This window comes from Tenrec ecaudatus, chromosome 2 (assembly GCF_050624435.1).
Source record: "Tenrec ecaudatus isolate mTenEca1 chromosome 2, mTenEca1.hap1, whole genome shotgun sequence".
NCBI lineage: Eukaryota > Metazoa > Chordata > Mammalia > Afrosoricida > Tenrecidae > Tenrec > Tenrec ecaudatus.
Window position 1 is genome coordinate 250575325 of NC_134531.1, and position 22223 is coordinate 250597547.

At 41.3% G+C, this 22223-nt stretch overlaps 1 protein-coding gene and 1 pseudogene across 1 annotated transcript in view; one reads left to right on the plus strand and one right to left on the minus strand.

Annotated features, from left to right (window-relative positions):
- The window catches only part of CMSS1 (cms1 ribosomal small subunit homolog), a 452794-nt gene that overhangs the window by 321319 nt on the left and 109252 nt on the right, over positions 1-22223 (minus strand). The window lies entirely within an intron of this gene.
- Positions 9908-22223, plus strand: part of LOC142439007 (filamin A-interacting protein 1-like) — a 109270-nt pseudogene continuing 96954 nt past the window's right edge.

Genomic DNA, 22223 nt, shown 5'->3' on the forward strand with positions numbered 1-22223 from the left:
CCCACGGGTCTGTGAGCAACTCACGTATCCAATGTGAGCACCACTTCATTAATCGTCGATGCTACTCTACCCGCTAGTCCCAAAGAGGATTGGTGGCCTCAGAAAAACCCTGGCCACTTAAAAAAAATAATACACACAATACTAAAAATGCTTCAAGACGTCAACTTTTACCGCTAATACATATCAACCCTTGCAAACCCTCTCCTGGTAGAGCTTCAGGCGTGAGGTGAGGGCATCTGAGGGGTGTGCAGAGCTCCGTTCCGGAAGTTGTCTGACTCCGTGGAGGGTGGCCTTAAACTGTCTGAGAATCCTAGATGACATACTTTGAAAAATTAATGGTGGCAGAGAAATCCTTATCACCAGGGTGCATGGTGAGGCTGACCAACAGGCCATTGCTCCACATGGGAAAATGTGGGCGCAAGTTTCAAAAACACAGGGTTGTATCAGTGGCATCCCGGAAATAACCTTGGACTTTTAGGGAGCTAAAAGAAAGGAAGTCAGGACTAAAAAGTGCCCTACCTCTCTTTAAAACTGCCCTTTGATGTAGACTCCATGGAAAGCTGAGTCTGTAGCTTTGGTAGATTGTGGTAGTGACGCTTCCCAGGCTTTTGGCAGTTGAATTTACACTCTTTTCATTCAGAGGTGGAATCTCTCTCCCCACTTCTTGAATCTGGATGGCCGTGTGGTTTCCTTTGATTAGCAACATGAAGCCTGGGAGCTTCAGCGCTCATGTTCTTTGGAATCTGCCTCAAGGCCACTAAGTAGGGAAGCCTGGTCTAGCCCACTAAGGGATGAGAAACCATGTGGAAAATATGGGAAACCTAGCTGAGGCCACTCTCTCACCTAGCTGATAACCAGATATGTAAATAAGCCCACCTTGAACCATTGAGCTTCAGCGGAGCTGTAAGATGATTCAAACTGTGGATTGATTCACAGAATGATGAGCATCGTTATAATGGGTGGGTTGTCAGGCATAAATAAGCATCTGAGAGAAGAAGAAGTAGCATTAACCTATGAAATACCAATGCAGGCACCGCATTGAAGACATGGATGGAGATTAAGCATAAGACAGGAATGACTCTTATTTCTATATACTAAGCTGTCTCTAAATAAAGCAGTCTGTGATATTCATGTTTTGAACAGATATACTCTGAAGGAGTCCTGGTGACACTGTTGGTTAGGCACAGGCTGCTAAACACAAAGTCGGTGCTTTAAATGCATCAACTGCTCCTCAGGAGAAAGATGACGCTGTCTATTCCTTAAAGATTTACACCCGTGGGAGCCCTATATAGAGGCACTATGAGTGAGAATCAGCTTGGAAGTAGATCTCCAGGCCTCCCACTCAGTCAATCCTGAATCATATCAATCCTGTATAGGACTTCTGAGGTTGTAAATCTTTACAGAAACAGAAAGCCTCATATTTCTCCCTTGGAGTAACTAGTGGATTTGAACTTCAGACTTTGAAATTGGCAGCCAAATACTTATCTGACAGTCACTAGGGATCCTTCAATAAGTAATATTGTTGCTATTTTTGATCTATTGAGTCAATTGAAACTAATAGTGATCTTATCTACAACCACACAAATGCTTCCCAGTCCTGTTCTAATCTTTGAGGCCATTCTGCCAGCCATTGTGTCAATCAATCTTATCAAGCGCCTTTGTCGTTTTCATTGCCCCTCTGCTTTACCAAGCTTAACGTCCTTCTCCAGGGACTGGTCTCTCCGGACAGGTCCAAAGTATATGAGATGTAGTCTCACCATCCTTGTCTTTAAGGAGCATTCTGGCTGTACTTCTTCCAAGACAGATTTTTGTTCTTTTGGCAGTGCATGGTATAGCATCTCTGGCCAAGGAATGTGAGAGGAAGTCTCTAAGGAGCATGCTGGCTGTACTACCACCGATCTGTTTGTTCTTTTGGCAGTCAGCATGGTGCTTTCACTATTCTTCACCAATACCATAATATAAATGCATCAATTCTTCCTCAGCCTTCCTTATTCAATATCCAAATTTCGCATGTATATGAGGCAATAGAAAATACTATGGCTTTGGTCAGGTGCACCTTAGTCCTCAAAATAACATCCTAAGCTTTCATCGCTTTAAAAAGGTCTTGTGCAACGGATTTTCCCAGTGCAATAAATCATTTAATATCTAGTCTGCTGCTTCCATGAACATACATTATGGATCAAAGCAAGACAAAATCCTTGACAACTTCAATCTTTCTCCATTGATCCTGATGTTACCTATTGGTCCAGTTGTGAGGATTTGATTTTGCTTTAGTTTGACTTGTAATCCATATTAAAGGCTGCAGTTGTTTTAAGTCCTCCTCATTTGCAGCAAGCAAGGATGTGTCATCTGTCTATCACAGGTTGTTAATAAGCTTTGCTCCAATTCTGTTGCATGCTTTTTCATATAATCCAGATACTCTGATGACTTGTTCAGCATATTGTTTGAATGAGTATGGTGAGAGGATACAACCCTGACACACATCTTTCCTCATTCGAAACCAGGAGGTATTTCCCATAACTATTCCCGTTGCAGTCTCTTGATTCATGTACAAGTTCCACACGAGTGCAACGAAGTGCTCTGGAATTCCCCCTCTTCTATGGCTATCTTTAGCTTGTTATGATCCACACAGTTGAATGCCTTTGCATAGTCAATAAAACACAAATAAATACTTTTTTCAGTGTTCTTTGCTTTCAGCTAGGTCCATCTGACATCAGCAATGATATCCCTTTTTCTACATCCACTTCTGAATTCAGCTTGGACCTCTAGCAGCTCCCTGTCAATATACTGCTGAAACTGTTGTTGGATTATCTTCAGCAAAATTCTACTTGCATGTGATATCAATGATATTGTTTTATAATGTATGCATTCTAATGGGTCACCTTTCATTGGAATAGGTACAAATATGAATCTCTTCCAGACAGTTGGTCAAGTAGTTATTTCCAAATATCCTGGCTTGGACTAGTAAGTGTTCCAGTGCTTCATCAGCTTTTTGAGTCATTTCAATTAGCATCCTATCAATTCCTGCAGGTTTAATTTAGGCTAATGCTTTGAGTGCAGCTTAGTTCTTAATCATATACTATGTCATGAAATGGTGGAATATCGACTAGTTCTTTTTGGTAGAGTGGTTGTGTATATTATATGCATTTTATTTTGATGCCTCCAACCTCATTCAGTATGTTACTCATACATTTTTAATAATGCAACTTGAAGCTTGGATTTTTTTCTCTTGATTTCTTTCAATTTTAGAGATGCTGAGAGGTTTTCTAACTCTAGGTCTTTACACATTTCAATATAATATTTTACTTCATCTTCTTGAGCTGCTCTTTAAAAATTTTCTGTTCAGCTCTTTGACGTCATCATTTCTCCCATTTGCCTTAGCTAGTATATGATGCAAAGCAAAAAGGTTTGGGAGTATCTACTGATAGCCACATTGGTCCTTTCTGTCCTGTCCTTTGAATGAGTTTTGCTTTCTTCGGGAATGATGTTTTTGATGTCTTCCTACAACTGACCAAGTCTTCTGTCATTAGTGTTCAATGTAGCAATTCTGTTCTTGAGATGTTCTCAAAATCAAGGTTGGATATGTTCAAGGTCATATCTTGGTTCTTGTGGACTTGTTCTCATTTTCTTCATCTTCAACCTTAACTGACATAGGAACAATTGGTGGTCTGTTCCACAGTTAAATGTCGGCCTGGTTTTAGTTGGTGATATTTATCTTCTCTTCCCACAGATATAGTCAATTTGATCTATGTATTCCATTTGGAGAAGTTATTTGCAATGAAGTTGTTCATCTTCCAAAAGTTCATTGTGCAATCTCCAGGAATTCTTCAATTTTTTTTTACATCAAAAGCTTTAGTGGTTGGTAAATAGTTGGTGGAAGAATAGTTGTATTGATTGAATTTCCTTTAAAGCAGATAGAGAAAATCCTATCATAGACAGCATGGTACATCTAGATCTTGAAATGTCCGTTTGGCAATGAAAGCAACATCATTCCTCTTGATTGTGTCATTCCTGGCACAGTAAACCATATGACATTCTGATTGAAAATGACCACTAACAGTGCGTTTGAGTTCGTGGATGTTGTAGATATCAATTTTTATGCATTCCACTTAATTTGGACAACTTCTACTGTTCCTAGAATCATACTCTGTACAAGTTCCGATGAGCGTATGTTTGCAGCTGTTTCTTCTCATTTTGAGTTCTGCCTTTATCAGCAAATGAAGGTCCTGAGGCTTTAAACTCACAGGCTTGACTCCATCCATGCCATTACAGTTAACTGTACTTTGAGAAAGCAGCTCTTTTTCAGGCATATCTTGAGTGCCTTCTGGGATGACGGGCTCATCTTCTGGCACTGGCTCTGACAATGTTCAGCTTCTGTCTATATAGGCCTTCAGTATTTGACAAGGTTTACATGCTATCCATCAGGTTTTCAGTGGCTACTTCCTCAGCAGAGAACAGCTCATTCCTTCTTCATCGTCTGTAAACTCCACTGAAACCTTTTCACTTTGGTTTTGGCACAGTGTTTGAAATACCAGTAACATAACTTCCAGCATCACAACAACACACAAGCTACCGTGGAAAACTGACAGACAAGTGTTGGTCAATAATTAATAGCCATCTATATTATTGAAGTCCCTTGGTAGTGAGAGAGCTAAGTGCTTGACAGCTAGCCAAAATATTGACAGCTTGAGTTCATTAAGGGGAGTCAAAGAAGATGAGGCTGCATCTACTCCACAAAGGTCAAAGCTTGGAAAACCTGTGGTGCAGTTCTCCTCTGCACACACAGGTCACCATGAGTCAAAACTGACTTGATGACCATGAAGAATAAGAATATCACTACAATTTCCACCACCAGCTTTCTACCCTCAAAAGCCAAGAGAGTAAATAAACTTGTAGCACAGTGAACTGAGGAGTGTGAGTCTTACAGAAAGCACACACACACACACACACACACACACACACTATATATATATATATATAATTGTCATCTAGTTGATTTCAACTCACAACCCACCCCATAGGACAAAGCAGAATTATCCCCAAGGGTTTCTGAGGCTGTACATTTTTACAGGAGCAGAAAGTCTCCTTTTTCTCCCAAGGAGTGGCTCTTGGTTTTGAACTGCTGACCTTGCAGGTAGCAGCCCAACATGTAATCTACTATGCTGCTAGGGCTCCAGAAAGGACACTATAGGACTTAGTCAATTTTGAAATTGGGGGGGGTTAAACGTTTCCAGGAGGATATTGCACTCTTAAGGCAAGGTGTCTCTTTAGTATCAGTTGATAGTTGGTCTGCAAGTGACAAATAAAACATGTAACAATAAACATGTAAGGCAATAAACACCTTCAAGCCCTGTCTGATTGCTATGGTGCGGAAAGAAAATTATCCTCAGCTGAAAATTAGTACCAGGATTATTTCCTTAACTGTAATCTCAGCTCTGGTGGAATTTGTCGAATAAAGGTTCACTGATATCCTCCAGCAGCATTTAGATTCCTGTGGGTTTCCAGTAAGATGTAGATGCACACAAACATCTCTGTTAAATATACTAATGGTGGTCTTTACTAGAAGAAAGCCACGGTGGAGAGAAACCATTATAAATTCCAGGTACAAGAAGTCAGGGCGATCACGTCCCCGCCCCTCTCGCCTCACAGATTAGGTCCCTGGGCCCAGAGGGGATCGCTGTCTTAACCAAATCAGATGGTCGGTCAGTGTCAGAATTGCTTTCGCTCGACTTCATTAGTTCAGGGCACTTGTCATGACCCCTGTTTTAGGAGTTATTTCCATGAAACACTGGAGTAAAATGTATTACATGTACTGAGAGTAGCAGGGGAAACAAGACAAAGGAAAAATAGGCAGGCAATGGAACAGACAATTTAATAAGAAACTCAAACGACCCGAAAAGAACATATGAAAAGATTTCATATCTCACTAATAATGCTAAGATGCAAAATTCAAGCAAATTGAATTCTGATCAAATTGGAAATCTTTTAAATCCAAGAAGTAATTGGTGATGAAGAGTTAGAACAAAGAGAACTTTCCAGCTCTGCTGTAAGTTGTTATTCCCTTTAGGAGAATAAGGACATAGCAGGGGGCTTCCAAAAGTGCACAGATAGATAGATAGATAGATAGATAGATAGATAGATAGATAGATAGATAGATAGATGGAACAATTCTATTTTCTTTTGGGGGGCATATATCATTTATTTATTTGACAGTGTTATTGATATATAATTCACATATCATAAATTCAACAGTTCGATTGTATTATAAAGAGTTGTGCAATTGTCACCACAGTCAATTTTAGAACACTTTCTCTTTCTCATACTCAGTAATTCTAGCTCCTGATTTTTGTTAGCTCCCCCACCCTCCCTGGTATGGCCCTAGAAAACTATTAATGCAGTTACTGTCTCTGTCGATTTACCTCTCCTTAATCTCATATATGGAAAAACATACAAATCAAAAATAAAAGACAAAACAAAATTTTTTAAAAAATTAACAACAATGACAACATAAAACAGAGAAAAACAAAAGCAAAAAATATTAAAAATGGGAAGGAATTTAAAATTGGTCAAAGGGGACATCATATAGTGAGGAATTACATTTTTGTTTTTGTTTTTAATCATTTTATTGAGGGCTCATACAGCTCACATACAACCCATACATCCATCCCTGTGTCAAGCACATTTGTACATTTATTGCCATCATCAACTTCAAAACATTTTCTTTCTATTTAAGTCCTTGATATCAGCTCATTTTTTCCTATCCCTCCCCTTCCCTTCTTCCCTCATGAACCCTTGATAACTTATAAATTAATATTATTCGGACATCTAGCTCAGAAGCAACAAAGCCCACATGGAAGAAGCACACCAGCCTGTGTGATCATGAAGTGTCAAAGGGATCAGGTATAGGCATCATCAGAACAACAAAAATCTTACCATAGTGAATGAAGGGGGAAGTGCAGAGTGGAGACTCAAAGCCCATTTGTCGCCCAGTGGAGTTCCCCTCACATAGGGGTCTAGGGGAGATGAGTCAGTCAGGGTGCGACGTAGCACCGATGAAGAATACAGCTTTCCTCTAGTTCCTAAATGCTTCCTCCCACCCCCCCCCTCCCAACTACCATGATGTGAATTCTACCTTACAAGTCTGGAGAGAGCAGAGGTTGTACACTGGTGCATATGGGAGCTGGAGGCACAGGGAATCCACAGTAGATGATATATTCAGGACCAGGGGTGTGAGAGGCGATACTGGGAGGGTAGAGGGTGAGTGGGTTGGAAAGAGGGAACCGATTACAAGGATCTACATGTGACCTCCTCCCTGGGGAACGGACAACAGAAAACGGGGTGAAGGGAGACGCCGGATAGGGCAAGATATGACAAAATAATAATTTATCAATTATCAAGGGCTCATGAGGGAGAAGGGAGCGGGGAGAGAGGGAAAAAAAGAGGACTTGATGCAAAGGGCTTAAGTGGAGAGCAAATGCTTTGAGAATGATCAGGGCAAAGAATGTACAGATGTGCTTTATACAATTGATGTATGTATATGTATGGATTGTGATAAGTTTTGTATGAGCCCTTAATAAAGTGTTTTTAAAAATTAATATTCTTCTTCATGTCTTATAATGTTCTATGTCTCCCTTCACCAACTTTTCTGTTGTCCATCCACCTGGGAGGGGGTTATATGCCAATCATTGTGAATGGTTCCCCTTTTCTCCCCCACCTTCCCTTTACCACCCTGGTATCACTTCTCTCAATATTGGTCCTGAGAGGTACATCTCTCTGGATTCCTTGTGTTTCCCACTCTTATCTGTACCCATGTACATGCTCTGGTCTAGCTGGACTTGTAAGGTAGAATTGGGGTCATGATAGAGGGTGGTGGTGGTGCGGAAGCATTAAAGAACTAGAGGAAAATTGTATGTTTCACTGGTGCTACACTGCACCCTGACTGGCTCGTCCCTTCCTGTGACCCTTCTGTAAGAGGATGTCCAATTGTCTATAGATGGGTTTTGGGTCTCCACTCCGCACTCCCCCTCATGTACATTGATATGATTTTTTGCTCTGGGTCTTTGATGCCTGATACCTGATTCCATTGACACTTCATGAGCACACAGGCTGGTGTGCTTCCACGTCGACTTTGGTACTTCTCAGCTGGATGGCCGCTTGTTTATCTTCAAGCTTTTAAGACCCCAAACCCAATCTCTTTTGATAGCCGGGCACCACCAGTTTTCTTCCCCATGTTTGATTACGTACCCATTTTGTCTTCAGGGATCGTGTTGGGAAGCTGAGCATTACGGAATGCCAGGTTATTAAAACAAAGTGTTCTTATGTTGAGAGAGGACTTGAGTAGATGCCCAGAGGAATTATGTTTTAACCTAACTACATCTGCAGTAATCTACTTTACAAAGCACTCTGAATAAATCTCAAAAATGTGTCATTTACATTAGGTCTGAAAACATACAACAAAGCAAGTACTATATATATATTGTTCAGCAACAGTCCATACTTGTATCTTACAGCCTACATTTCAAACATTCACTTTATGACATGTCACTTTCATGAAAGGTCTGTATTAATACCAGTTTTCAAGGAGTGAAATAAATCTGGAGGAGTTCCACTTTCGCGTGAGTGTTGGTTTTTCATTCAATTGTTACTGAGGCAGCACACACCTTGAGCAGCCGGAGAGGCATTGCCAGGTTCCGTCCCTGGAGCCACACCCAGTGCCTCACCTTAACAATGCATCTAGTATTGCACTGCGTGTTTTCAGACCATATGCAAACAACACCGCTAACATGTCTTTTGCAACTTGTGTTTCCTTTCATGATTATATTTTTGAGATTCATATTTATACTTATTCCATTGTGCTTATGCATTTTGATGAATATGCACTATTTAAGTTATATAAATAACTCACCTCTTATTCATATTTAAACTTTGCACTGTCTGTTAATGCAATATGTTCATGTTGGTTTATCATTATATGTTCATGTTTTCTATATTAGTTTTTATGATTTGGTAGATAATTTTTTTCAGGTCTGGAAATGCTCAAAAAATTTCCCCATTAATTAAATTAATTGCAATTGCTTCTTTGCTTTATGACATCTCAGTTTAAGAAGAGTTTCATAGGAATATTCTGCTTTCAGACAGCAGGAGAAACCTCTGTTATAATTATTGTTATTTTGAAACCTCTATTATTACAAAGAAAAGATAAAGTCCAGAAGAAGGTGAACGTGCAAGGAAGAATGCCTGCACAGCACGAAGATGACTCAAGGCTCAACAGATATTTTCTCCATTAGAAGTCTCAAGGGTGGAATAATTCTTCTTGCCATTGTACATGAATTCGGATAATTATTACATCAGCAACCAGGCCTTCATTCCTTTAACACTAGGGTTGGTTTTCACAACAAAAAAGCCCACATTGATGCTTCTGCCTTAACATACCAATGACTAAAAGGTTCATAACCAAATACATAAATAACTGCTTAATGAAACACTATAATTTGAATCTGCAGAAAGTTAGAACAATGAACAACTTACCATTCTGTAATCATGTTAAGTAAGTGTCAACTTAAGTAACCACTTAAGTCATGGCTGGAGATCTGACCGGGGCCCCTGAGTTGGAATGCTTGCGGGACACAGTTCAAACACAGAATGTTTATCTATGGACATAAGTGGGCTTGATCAAAGCAGAGACTTTTTTTTAAAGTGTTCATTTTAAAAGCAGAAGTGTAAATAAGACCATGATTTATGAATCTGCTAATGCCCCTTTCTGCTGTAGACATCAAAAGATCACGTCTTTGGCGGAGGTAAATATAAAGAATGCTTGGTTGTTCAAAAACAGTAATTGGTACCCCTATTAAAATCCCACTTCCACTAAGAGTTTCACATTGGTTTTCCTCTTCCCAGGTCTTAAAGAATGCGTTCCAAAAGCGGCGACAAGGCGGGCTCACCCGCAAAGCAACTTGGGGGACAGAGTAAAGACCATAGTTCCCAAGGTCCCGAGGGAATGAAGCACAGAGAGCAAAGCAGAGGCCTAGCCAGTGAGTTGGATGCAATCGCTCCATGTCCCAAGCCCGAGAATTCACACCAGGTTAATGGCCACCAAGGGCAAGACCTCTCAAGAGATGACCTGTTATTCCTCCTCAGCATTCTGGAAGGCGAACTGCAGGTTAGCTTGGTTGGAGTCCTTCCCATCATGTTTCAAGGGAAGGCTGACTATGAATTGGGGGTGCATGCCACCACAGTAATAGCGGTTCATACTTGTGTGTACATGTAAGCAAAGAGTATGCACATATACGCAGGATTCTCTTTTGCTAGCTTGAAAGGCAATTAATCACATTTAAAAGGGCTGTCGTTATGACATGGGATTGGAATGCATGTTGTAAAAGGTCACATCCTCTGCCCATGTTACTCTTGAGCTTCAGCACAAAGGCATGTATCAGTAACAATAATTCCAGATGACTTCTGGGTTGCTTTTAATAACAATAGGTGCCTTTGTACTCTATGTGAACTGGCTCCCAGTCTCACTCTGGTATTATTAATCTGCATTAAAAAAATTTTTTTAAACCCAACAACCAAAAAACTAAAAATAGCTACTAGAATGAAGAACAATCTTATGTTCTAATGCTGAAAACACACATGCCAGCTCACTGAGGGGTATCATGTTATCTATCTCTCTCTCTCTCTTTCTCTCTCTCACACACACACACACACACACACACACACACACACACTGCTGTGCAGCAATCGTTTTTTAAAGAATTATTAATGCGTCAATCGTTTATAAAGAAGGATGAAAGGGCACCATTCTTGCTATCTTTTCCAAAAGGCGCTCTAATCAAATATGATATGCTTACCTTTGGGGGCGGGGGTGGGAATAATAAGAAATACTGCCAGCTATCAAGAAATCCCTTGCTGAGACGTTGGTAGAGAAGCAGGCTTCTTGAAATATCTTTTGTTCCTACAGGCTCGAGATGAAGTCATAGGTGTTTTAAAGGCTGAAAAAATGGACTTGGCTTTGCTGGAAGCTCAGTATGGGTTTGTCACTCCAAAAAAGGTGCTCGAGGCTCTTCAACGGGATGCTTTTCAAGCAAAATCTGCCCCCTGGCAGGAGGACATCTATGAGAAACCAATGAATGAGGTACTTGGCACATCAGAGGGTGCCAGCCACGCATGAGGCCTTGGGGCTGGGGTGGGGGACATGAACTGTAATTCCTTTGCAGTTTCTTTTTACTTTAAGGTGTCTACAAACTCCCCAAAGCAGAATCAGATCAGGCCAGACTGCAATAACCTTCAAATACTACATACGCTCCGACAGAGAGGACTGGATCCCAGTGACGGTGCTTCCACTAGGTGTGGTTCTTAACAGCAGACAGAAATCAATCACAGTATAAGAGGATTTGCTTCTCTCCAGGTCCTGTCCCTGAAACACCACCACCACCACACACACACACCACAATCACCAATTGCCATCCAATTGACCCTGACTCATAGCCACCATAGTGTGTTCCAATAGGCGTGTGTTCCAGGGAGTTTTCAGTGATTGATTTTTCATATGTAGATCACCTGAGTTTTCTTCCAAGAAATAGTTGGGTAGACAATGCAGCATATAGAGGAAAGAGCCTGGACTTCTTTGGGGGTCTGAAGGTTATTCAAGCTTCATTAAAAAAATTAAAAAGGACTAAATTTGACTAAGAAGTTAATTTTTAGCATGAAGGGAAATGATCTGAAGAAATGCCCAAGAAATAGAGCTTTTTAAAACATAAAGAGTTTAGATTCACATGTACCATCTTTTTTGTGAGATTTTAATGGCAGCCAGAAGCTTGCCCCCACCAAGTGTTCCCCACCACTACAATGGCAGAGGGCAGAGTCTCCACGTGGCCACCACTGTGGACAAACAGGGTACTGACTGCGCTTTCACTTGCTGACATGTCTGAAGCTCTCTGGCACTCTTAGTTTATTCTCTTTTCCTCTGAGACTTCAATGGAAAATTTTATAATTTTTCAATTTTGCTAAGAAGAACTGACTAGGAGTGAAGGCTGGATAAAGTGAAAGCAGTTTTGGACAAATTTCCCCCACATGAGCTTTGGCAAACCTCCCTCAGCACTGACCTCTAATGTCCTTGCTATTCACAGCCTGGGTGTCTCCTGAGAGGAGACGACCATCTTGCCAAACTGTGAAGAACTTTGGTCATGTGGATTTGGATCTATGAGGGACGAGGAGGCGACCGACCACCCAACGTCTGTTGACTTGTGCTTTAATCCAAATTTTAAACAAGAGGAGCTGAAGCTAAATTCTATTCCATAGTGTTAAAACTGTGTCTGGCTCTAAACATACTGACTGTGAAATAACAGCAGACACAAATTCTCCGGTCTGTATAAGCTCAAATGCAAATTAATGGTCACCGAATAACTTCATGACAAAATTCCACAAAAGGCAAAACCCCTCAACACTTCAATGTACAATTAAACAGAATAATTCCAAAGATATGCTTACAAAATAATTCTGTGACACACATGCAAAATTGAAATTTTCTGGACTCTCCAAGGGTGTGGAATCTTAGCTACACAAAGTGCCACTAAAAGCTATCTATAATCTAACCCTGCTTTGTAAATCCCATTTTAAAAATTATTCTCTCAATAGACTCTTTTTCTCTCTTGCACACATGCACACACACAGACTAATTAAGCAAAGTTCATATTCCTGCTTTCATGATTTAACCTTCTCCTTTTGCTTGCCTTCCATTCTCCCCTTTGAAATATCCTTTTCTCCTTGAACTGCCGCTCCAATTCCTTGAAGCCCAGATATCTCCAGCTGCCTCACCATCTCGTGTCTGTCCTCTTCTTCACAGTTCGCAGTGAAACTGAGAGGAATACTCAGACAACGAACAGTAAGGCAGAATCCTAAGTCTGAGTCCCCAGATAGGGCTGAAGAAAAGAGAAACGGAGGGACCTACACTATCTGTACATCAGATTAAGGAATTTGCACACTAACAATCCTATTTTCTGTACATAATGTGCCTACCAAAATAACATGCACATGTACATAACATGGAAACCAACATGTTGCAAAGAGTGTAGAACTAACTGCACATGTTATTTGTGTAAGACTGCTGTCATCATCCTACCATTAGTTTTGCTCCCTACCCTGCCTGGCCTGTTACCATCTCCCTCCTTTTACTTTTAAAAGTCTGAAAAATGTTAACCTTGCCCAGGGTAAACTACAGAGGGTTTAACTGTTCTTAAGGCAAAATGACTTAAAAGAGCAAGCAGCTCTCAGTTACATGACAGGGTAGCAATCGTGATTCATGATGCAAAGCTGGTGATGGCCTGTGAGCTAGACCAAGGACACGACGGGGGATGGAAAGTGGTCAGAGCAAGGAAAGAAAGAAGTCAAAGTCAAGAGTATGCCGCAGAGAGAATCTATTCCATTTCATTTAAGACTCCATAAATAAGCAACCCCCCCACCAAAAAAAACCCAGAATCAATTGCCTAAAGTATTCTTTGTTCTCCCAAAAAAACTGCCACTGAAAATGCCATAGATTTTGAACTTATCAAGGTGGTGTAAAAGAATGTAAGCACCTTAAAGGCATAATCTTGGGGGCATTCCTTAAAGTATTTATTTTAAACAAATGGATAACTTAGCGTTGAAGTTTAGTTTTATTCATTCATTTAATTAGTTTTTAATCAAAGAGTTGATCTTTAAAAACTGTGTGATTCCTGCTTTCAGGGTATTAAATATCTAAAGGACTGACAGACAAACAATAATCAGTGAGTATAGAATTACACATTATGTTAACCTTCATAGGAAAAAATACAAAATTCTATGTGAGAATATAATTGAAGGATGAAATTTAGATAGTCAGGAAAGTAAAAAATCCAGAAGAGGAATAGGATTAGTCAGGTCGAGAGAATAAAATATTTCTATTTCTAATACAATTGTGAACTATGTATCATAAAATCTTCTAACTAGAAAATACATACAATTATTAGATAAAAGAGCACCCTCTCGAGTGTATGCATGAAAGCCCCCCACCACCAAAAAAAAAATAAATCCCAAAGCCAGAATGAAAAGGGAAATTTCCAGACTGGTTTCCTGCTTCATAGATTTTCTTTAACCTTGTCCCTCCCCAAGCAAAGTTCCAGCACTGAGAACTGAAGGGCATGCTCTCTCGCAGTGCCATCCCTGCAATTGTCCAATGGCTGAGTGACATAGCACAGTGGCGGCTAAGAGGGTTGCCTGGAAGCCTTTTTGACCAAGACGGCTCACATAAAAGTTACATAAGAGTGCATCACTCTAACCTCTCACTGATCTTCTTACCCAACCAAAATCCAAACTCAGTTTCTGTTGAGTTAATTCTGACTCATAAGGAACCCATAGAAGAGACACATCTGGCCCTTGGGTTTTCCAGGATGTTACCGCTACAGAAGTGGACAGCCAGAGTTTGCTCCTGTGGAGCAGTTGGGGGGTTCAAATTGTTGACCTTTCAGTTCGTTCACAGTTGAGCATTTAACCACTGTACCAACAGGGCTCCTTATCAGAACCCCTGAAATGTTCAGGGTTATTCCAAGACAATTTATTCTGAGAGAGAATATCTCAAAATGGTGGGGGGGGGAGGGAAGGACAGGGTTCCTAATTCTTAATTAAAATGTATTACTTTTACACATTAAAAAAACAACAACACGGGACTAAAACTAACTGCGTTGCAGTCGATTCTGACTCCCAGAGACCCTATGGGACAGAGTAGAACTGCCCCTGTGGGTTTGCAGAGAGACTCTAACTCAGAAAGTCTCATCTTCTTCCCAATACAGCACGAGGCAAGCATATCGCTGGGAGCCTCACGGGGTGTTGGAGGCACCTGAGCAAGTCAAGAGCCCTGAAATTTAAGCTTCATTCGTTTCATAGTTTCTCCTTTCGTGTCTGAGCAAATCTATGTGCTTTTCAAAAGGGAAGATTTCATCATATTTGCAGGCAGTTTTCAGGGCCAAAACTGAGAGGGAGACTCATACATAGAACAAATTCTGGAAAGAAACAAAAAGACAGGCAGAAAAACGCATACAGATAAAGAGGTTAAGCATGCAGAGGTAAGTTAAGAGCACCAGAAGTGGAGGGGAAGGCGTTAAGAGCATGTGTGCCAGTAGGGCCCTTTCTTAATGAAGCACTTGTTAAGATTAAGAACGGAAAGATAAGCTGAGGTCTCAGGACTCAGAGGGAGAAATCTGTTCCAAATGACTGCTTTGAGGAAAAAAGAAATGAAACTTTCAGCTACATCAAGAAGATTCCATTAAATCTGGAAGTTCTAGCTAAATCTAAAAATCACCCGAAATGATACCATGATTAAGGGTGGAAAGGAAAATCAAGGACAATTGACCTCACGCTCAGTAGATGACCAGGATGCGAATGGGAAAGCAGAATGCCCATTCAGAAGGAGGATCAAATGAGGAGGGGTCTAGCCATGGCAGAGCAGAGCCATGACAATCACGCCCCCATCTCCTGACTCTGAGATAATGAGGCATCGAGCGAACAAACAGCCTCTATCTAAGGATTCCAGTGTTGGCAAGGAAAGCCAGGTTTCAGGAGAGAGGAAGAAGATGGACATCTATAAATAGTATAGTTTATACCTTTGATCTACTGAAAAGGTCAAACAATTTCTCTGTTCTCAGGGCCAGCTTTAGATCCCCAGTCTGTTCAGTGCAATCAAAGAAAAGGATGCTAATGCTCCTGGGAGCCAATGGAAGGACCAGAGAACCAGAGCCGTGTAGAAAGAGAAGGTCAAATCCCTCAAACCCTAATCGGGTGGCCTGTGATTCTGGGAGTTTTGAAACAGTTTTCTTTAGCTCAAAATTAAATGAATATGGACATTAAAATTGTGATAAAAAGCAACCAAAAATGCAAATTGTCTTTGGTTTTCATCCCCTCTGTCCAAGACAGGCTAATCAGAATTCCAACCTAATATAGAATACATTGTGCTTCCTTCGTCCTCATCAAGCAGTTTGATTCTATGACGGGGTTGGCACAGGACTTGAATCAGAGAGGCTGAATTGATTCACAGGAAGTTTGTCATTGCCCAGAAAACATTTAACAGCTGTCTTTCTACTCTCTGACACTTACTGAAATGATTGGCAGATCATGAAGCCTGCAAATGGCAACATTCACTAGTACTTAATGATACACCACCTTATAAACTAATAAAATTCACTGTCATTGAGCCGATCACAACCTTATGGCACAGAGTAAAAACCAGTCTTCTAGATGTGCTGGGTTGCAATCTGAAGGGCCGACCGGTTAAAACCACCCACAGGTCCTCTGGTGAAAGACAGGGCTTTCTACTCCCATAAACACCTCCAGTCTTGCAACCTCACAGAGGCAGTTCTTTTCTGTTCGGTAGAGTTGCTCTGAGTAAGGGTTGACTGGATGGCTGTGGGTTTAGGTTCCAAGACTTTATGTCGCTACAGGAATAGACAGCTCCACCTTTCTCCTGCAGAGTGGCGAATGGTTTCAAACTACTGATCTTGAAGTTAGCATCTCCACTTGTAACCCACTACACTCAAGAGAGCTCCTACCCGACCTCCTTCTGCTAAGTGGCTTTATATGTGCTTATCTTATCTCAGTAAGAGTCTAAACACTTTAGAGTTCAAAGTTCTCTTATATTCTCCATGGCAACTATCATATTACTAGGTAATGGCACTTAATAAATACTTGTTGACTTGTAAAACCCTGGGACTAATCTTAGAAAGTACCAAACCCAAGTGCTTAATTACTAACTGAAAAACCTGCAGTACAGAAGTTAGGTGGCTTGGCTACACGCAGACGTACACATGGTGAAAACTGAAAGTTCAGGTGGGACCAGGCCCACAGTTTGATCTATCGAGAATGCGAAGGAGACTAAAGTGAAAACCGTGACTTCTCAGACCTAGTTCTCTCTTTCTCTCGCTCAGTCTTAGCACAGTCTCTCAGAGGCATTCTGGGCATGGAGAAATGAAGGCGCAGAGTCAAACTTGAAGTCTGATCTAAAACATCTTTAGAATCAGTAAATCTCTCCTTTTCTTCGGCGCAGCTTTCTGATCACTGCTGTTACAAGCGTGACCTCCGTGGTGGCTGTACAGAATCCATAGTGTGCTTGAATGTGAAGTCATCCCTCAGTAGTCACGGGATATGAGGAAAAAAAGCCCTGAGAGCTAGGCATTTTGCTGACAAGAAAGACCAAACATTCTACCTAAGAGCAATAGAGGAAAGCTGTTGAGGAGGAGTAGGGGGAAAGAGTTTCTAGGCTTCAGACAGCACGTAGGTTGTTGGTTCGATGTAACCTACAGTATATACTCGTGTATCAGGTGAGTTTCTCAGCACATTTTTAGTGCAGTTTTTGTGGTAAAATTAGGCTCCTCGACTAACATTTGGGTCGGCTTATACTCGAGTGTATGGCAGGTTGGGTGAGTAAGGTGGAAAGGTACAGGTCTGAAATGTCCAGAGACTTATACTGTAAAGGACTACAGGGGGTTAGGGCCTCCGCGGGGTCAACCAAGGACTCTCATCATTTCTATCATTCACTGAGGACTGTTTCTCTGGAGAAAGGACCAGAGTCAAAAGGAAGGTATGTGGAAATTAAGCATTCCCATGTTGGCCATTGTTGTATGCAATCAAGTCCATTCTTACCGGTTCCAGCTATTCGCTCTAGAAATCCGCAACACCACAAAAAGATGGCATTTGTGTTGAGTGTGTTCATACACGTGACAAGTGTCAAGTAACAAAAGTCAGGCTGCACACCACACAAGGAAGCCAAAGCCCATTTCTCAGTTATTAATGCGTGAAAAGTTAGGTCTTTCAAAGAGTAACCATATTATGAACACCTTGTGGTTAACAAGCTACAAATATATTTTCTTTTGTAGTTGGACAAAGTTGTGGGAAAACATAAGGAATCTTACAGTCGAATCCTGGAACAGCTTTTACTAGTCGAAAAATCCCACCGGCAAACCCTGGTGGAGTTGGAGGACGAGAAGAGAAAGCATCGAGAATACATGAAGAAGAGTGATGAATTCATGAGCTTACTGGAACAGGAGTGTGAAAGGTAAGGCTGCCCTGAGGAAGACAAGACCCCTTCTGCAAACCCAGACAGCCTAACCCCTCACTCGGTGCTACGGCACTGCACCAGGTGCCAAGTAGATCAGGAGGAATGCAACACTGTCTGTCGCTGCTTTCCCAGTACAGCACTAGGAAATGGCAACGTTCGCACAACGCAGGAATAACCAGATGTGAAGTGGGCTGGGGAAACCTACAGGGAGGGGGCCTAACTCTGCCAGGCAGCTTCCCTGCATGATGTGTTCAAAGGAGATGACGAGGGTCTGGTCGCTAAGGGGGATAGGGGTGTAGGAGAGCATGTAGGACACTTCGTTTAGGGCAGGGGTAGAAGTAAGTTTAATTGTACACAAACAAACAAACAAAAAATGACACCGCTATAGAGCTGGTTCTACCTCACAAAAACCCTATATACAGTATCCAAGACTAGAAAATGTTCCCAGAGCAGGTCAGCCTCATCTTTCTTGCATAGAGCATCTGGTGGCTACCAGTTCAATGCGTGCTCCATTGTGCCCCTTGGGCTCCTTTCTAACAGTGCAAAGCTAAGAACCTATGGCGACGGAGGGAATGGATCCTCCGGAGACAGAGGGTGATGACGTGGCTATAATGTAGTATGCGCTGGAACTGAAGGATGAGAAAAATCAAGGCTAGCCATGAGCAGCTGCACTTTATATTATAGGAAGGCATATAGCAAGACAGAGCAAATGAAAAATTATAAGGGGAATGAGATGATCAGATATGCTTTCTTTGAAAAATGTGGACACAACATGGAAGTAGGACTCAAGGAGCTTTAGACCGGGGCCTGGAAGACCATGTAGGAAGCAAATCCCCGGAGAAGAAAGGTCAACGTAATAGGTTCCTTTGGGCTGTACACAAGCAATATTTGTGATGTATTTGTTGCTGGTGTTGTTTGCTGCTCTTGAGTTGGCCTCTGACACAGGGCAACCCAATGTACAATGGGATCGACCAGAGGATTCACGTTGGTGGAGTGTTCGGAAATACATCATCAGGTCTTTTTCCAAGTCTACTTCATAGTCCAAATAATTTAGTGGCCAATGAGATACTGGAGGGCAGGATGAGCCGCACAGCTGTGCACTTGGCTATTCATCCAAGGGGGAGAAGCATTAACATAGAGGAAGGTAAGAGATGATTTCTGCTTAAGACATCTGGGTAGGAGGTACCCGCAGTGCATTCCAAAGTACAGTGTGGGAAAATGATAAAGACAAGCCACAGGTGGGAATCGAGGTATGAAAAGGATGTGTTTCACTCCACATCTGCAGCAGGTGGCAGCTGATGTGTGGGTGTGGACACAGTGAGGAGAGAAGAAGGCTGAAAGTGGAACCCTGGAGAAAAGCAGAGCTTGGTGGTTTTCCAGAGAATTAGTCAAAGAGAGTGGTGGAGGTGAAGGACAGCCAGAAGAGAAAATAAGAAACCAAGCAAGGGACAACTTTGAAGAAAGAGCGGGAAGTCAAATAGCAGTAAATAATGTAAAAACCCCAAAAAGGATGAGAAATGCCCCAGGATGTAGAGATCAGGAGGACATTGGAAAACATACTGAGTCACATCAATAACACAGTGCGGGAGGAGCCAAACTCTGAAAAAGAAATGAGAACACAGAAGTTTCAAAGGTGGACCATTCCTTCGGGAAGGTTGGGCTAGAAAGAGAGAAATTGGTTGGTAAGCATTTTATAACAGGGGACTCCATTTTGTTGCACTATTCTGAATCACTTGATAAAGTATGAGTACATAGGCGACGTTGAAAGGACAACCAATTCTCCAGATGGGTCCTAAAGAGAGAAAATAAAACGCCAGTTCTTACAGGGCCCTCATTTTACTTTTGTTATTTTCCTGTGGACTTCCTATGTGAGTTACTGAACTGATGATGCTGGATTCCAGCCATCATGGATAGCAGGGGGGTAAACATTCCGAGTGAGCTCCCTTTTCTGAAGACTGCCGCAAGTCTTCGCTGTTTTCATTAACTACTTCTAATTCATCTGCTGGTTAGAAAACTGACGTTGCACCAATATCGATGCAAATGGCAAACATTTTTCTTCCAAATACATCTTATAGTAGACACTTGACCAGGGTTCCAGAGACTTCACAGTTCTCACATCAAGTCTATGTTTCCCATATTCATGAATAGGTTCGTTTTCCACTCACTACCTGGAGGAGGGCCTTGGTAACTAACTTCATCCTCAGGATCTTTGAAATAAATAGCCACAGGGCAGATTGGAGGAATACAGAAAGTACAGTATCAAGGGTAGATCTGACTAAGACATTCCAATATAAGATGTGATATTCAAGAAGACAAAGCTATATAAAACATAATTCTAAACTCACGTGGCTTGTCTCTTGTGGCTCATTTGACAGTTCTTTGGCACTAATTTGCTGAACACAGACATTTCCCTTCATCTCTCATTAGTATTAACACTTACTGACAATGGCCAGAGTGCTGCTTGTCACGGGCAACAAAGAGGTATGGGCTGTGTGTCTCTACCTACAGGCTTATCATATGAAGGAAAAGGGCTGTCTGGGATGTGGAGGGCCACGGGGGGGGGGGGGTCGTTCTGGTCATTACTGTTGTCTCTACTATCTTCTGGGAAAAACTGGAGTGAATACCAGAAGAAATTTGAGGATGAGTTTGTGAGGGAAAGGGCAGTAATACTGAAAGGGAAAGGTTGTAGATTTAATTCAGAGAAGAAAGAGGAAAAATAGAAACAGAATCAGTGGAAACAAATAAAAACCGCAGGCTAAGGAGAAGAAAAACACTAGGAGGAATACCATGTGTACACAATGGAATCAATATATTAAGAATATTGTGCCCGGCTATCAAAAGAGATAGTGTCTGGGGTCTTAAAGGCTTGAAGGTAAACAAGCGGCCATCTAGCTCAGAAGCAACAAAGCCCACATGGAAGAAGCACACCAGCCTGTGTGATTACGAGGTGTCCAAGGGATCAGATATAAGGCATCATCAGAAAAAAAAAATCTTACCATAGTGAATGAAGGGGTAAATGCAGAGTGGAGACCCAAGGCCCATTTGTCGGCCACTGGAGATCCCCTTGCAGAGGGGTCTAGGGGAGGAGATGAGTCAGTTCAGGGTGTGATGTAGCACCGATGAAGAATACAGCTTTCCTCCAGTTCCTAAATGTTTCCTCCCCGACAACTATCATGATATGAATTCTGCCTTGCAAGTCTGGATAGAGCATATAGGAGCTGGCGGAACAGGGAATCCAGGGTGGATGATACCTTCATGACCAGGGGTATGAGGGGCGATACTGGGAAGGTAGAGGGAGAGTGGGTTGGAAAGAGGGAACCGATTACAAGGATCTACATGTGACCTCCTCCCTGGGGGACAGACAGCAGAGAAGGGGGTGAAGGGAGATGCCGGACAGGGCAAGATATGACAGAATAATAATTTATCAATAATCAAGGGCTCATGAGGGAGGGGAGAGCGGGGAGGGAGGGGAAAAAAGAGGACTTGATGCAAATGGCTTAAGTGGAGAGAAAATGCTTTGAAAATGATGATGGCAAAGAATGTACAGATGTGCTTTACACAATTGAAGTATGTATATGTATGGATTGTGATAAGAGTTGTATGAGTCCCTAATAAAATGTCTTAAAAAGAAGAATATTTTAGCTACAAGTATAGGAGTATAGGAGAAAAAATGAAAATAATATTCTTAGCCTTGTAAGGCAAAAACATTAATAAGAAAGGTTTCTTTGTATTGAAACATAATTAAATTGAACATGTCATTACCCAGGCTTAGGTAAAAGTGACTGTGGTGGTTAATGTTATGTGTCAACTTGGCTATAATTTTCAGTAGTTTGGCTGGCACTGGACTGATTGCTCTTTCTTAATGTGTTATATGACATTATATATATATATATATATCATATATTATATTATATAGAATATATTAACAAATCATATTAGTATATTATATAGGAATGCCTATTATATAATATATGAATATATTATAACATAATATAATCATCCTCCATCTTGTGATCTGATGTGAGCAATCAATTAGCTGAAAAGTCAATCAGCTGTAAAAACATAATTTTCCTTGGAGCGATGACCTGATCAATACACACACAAGTTTTTTAAAAAAGTATTACTGAAAAAATTGTAAAAACCTTTATTAAACACAAATATCACA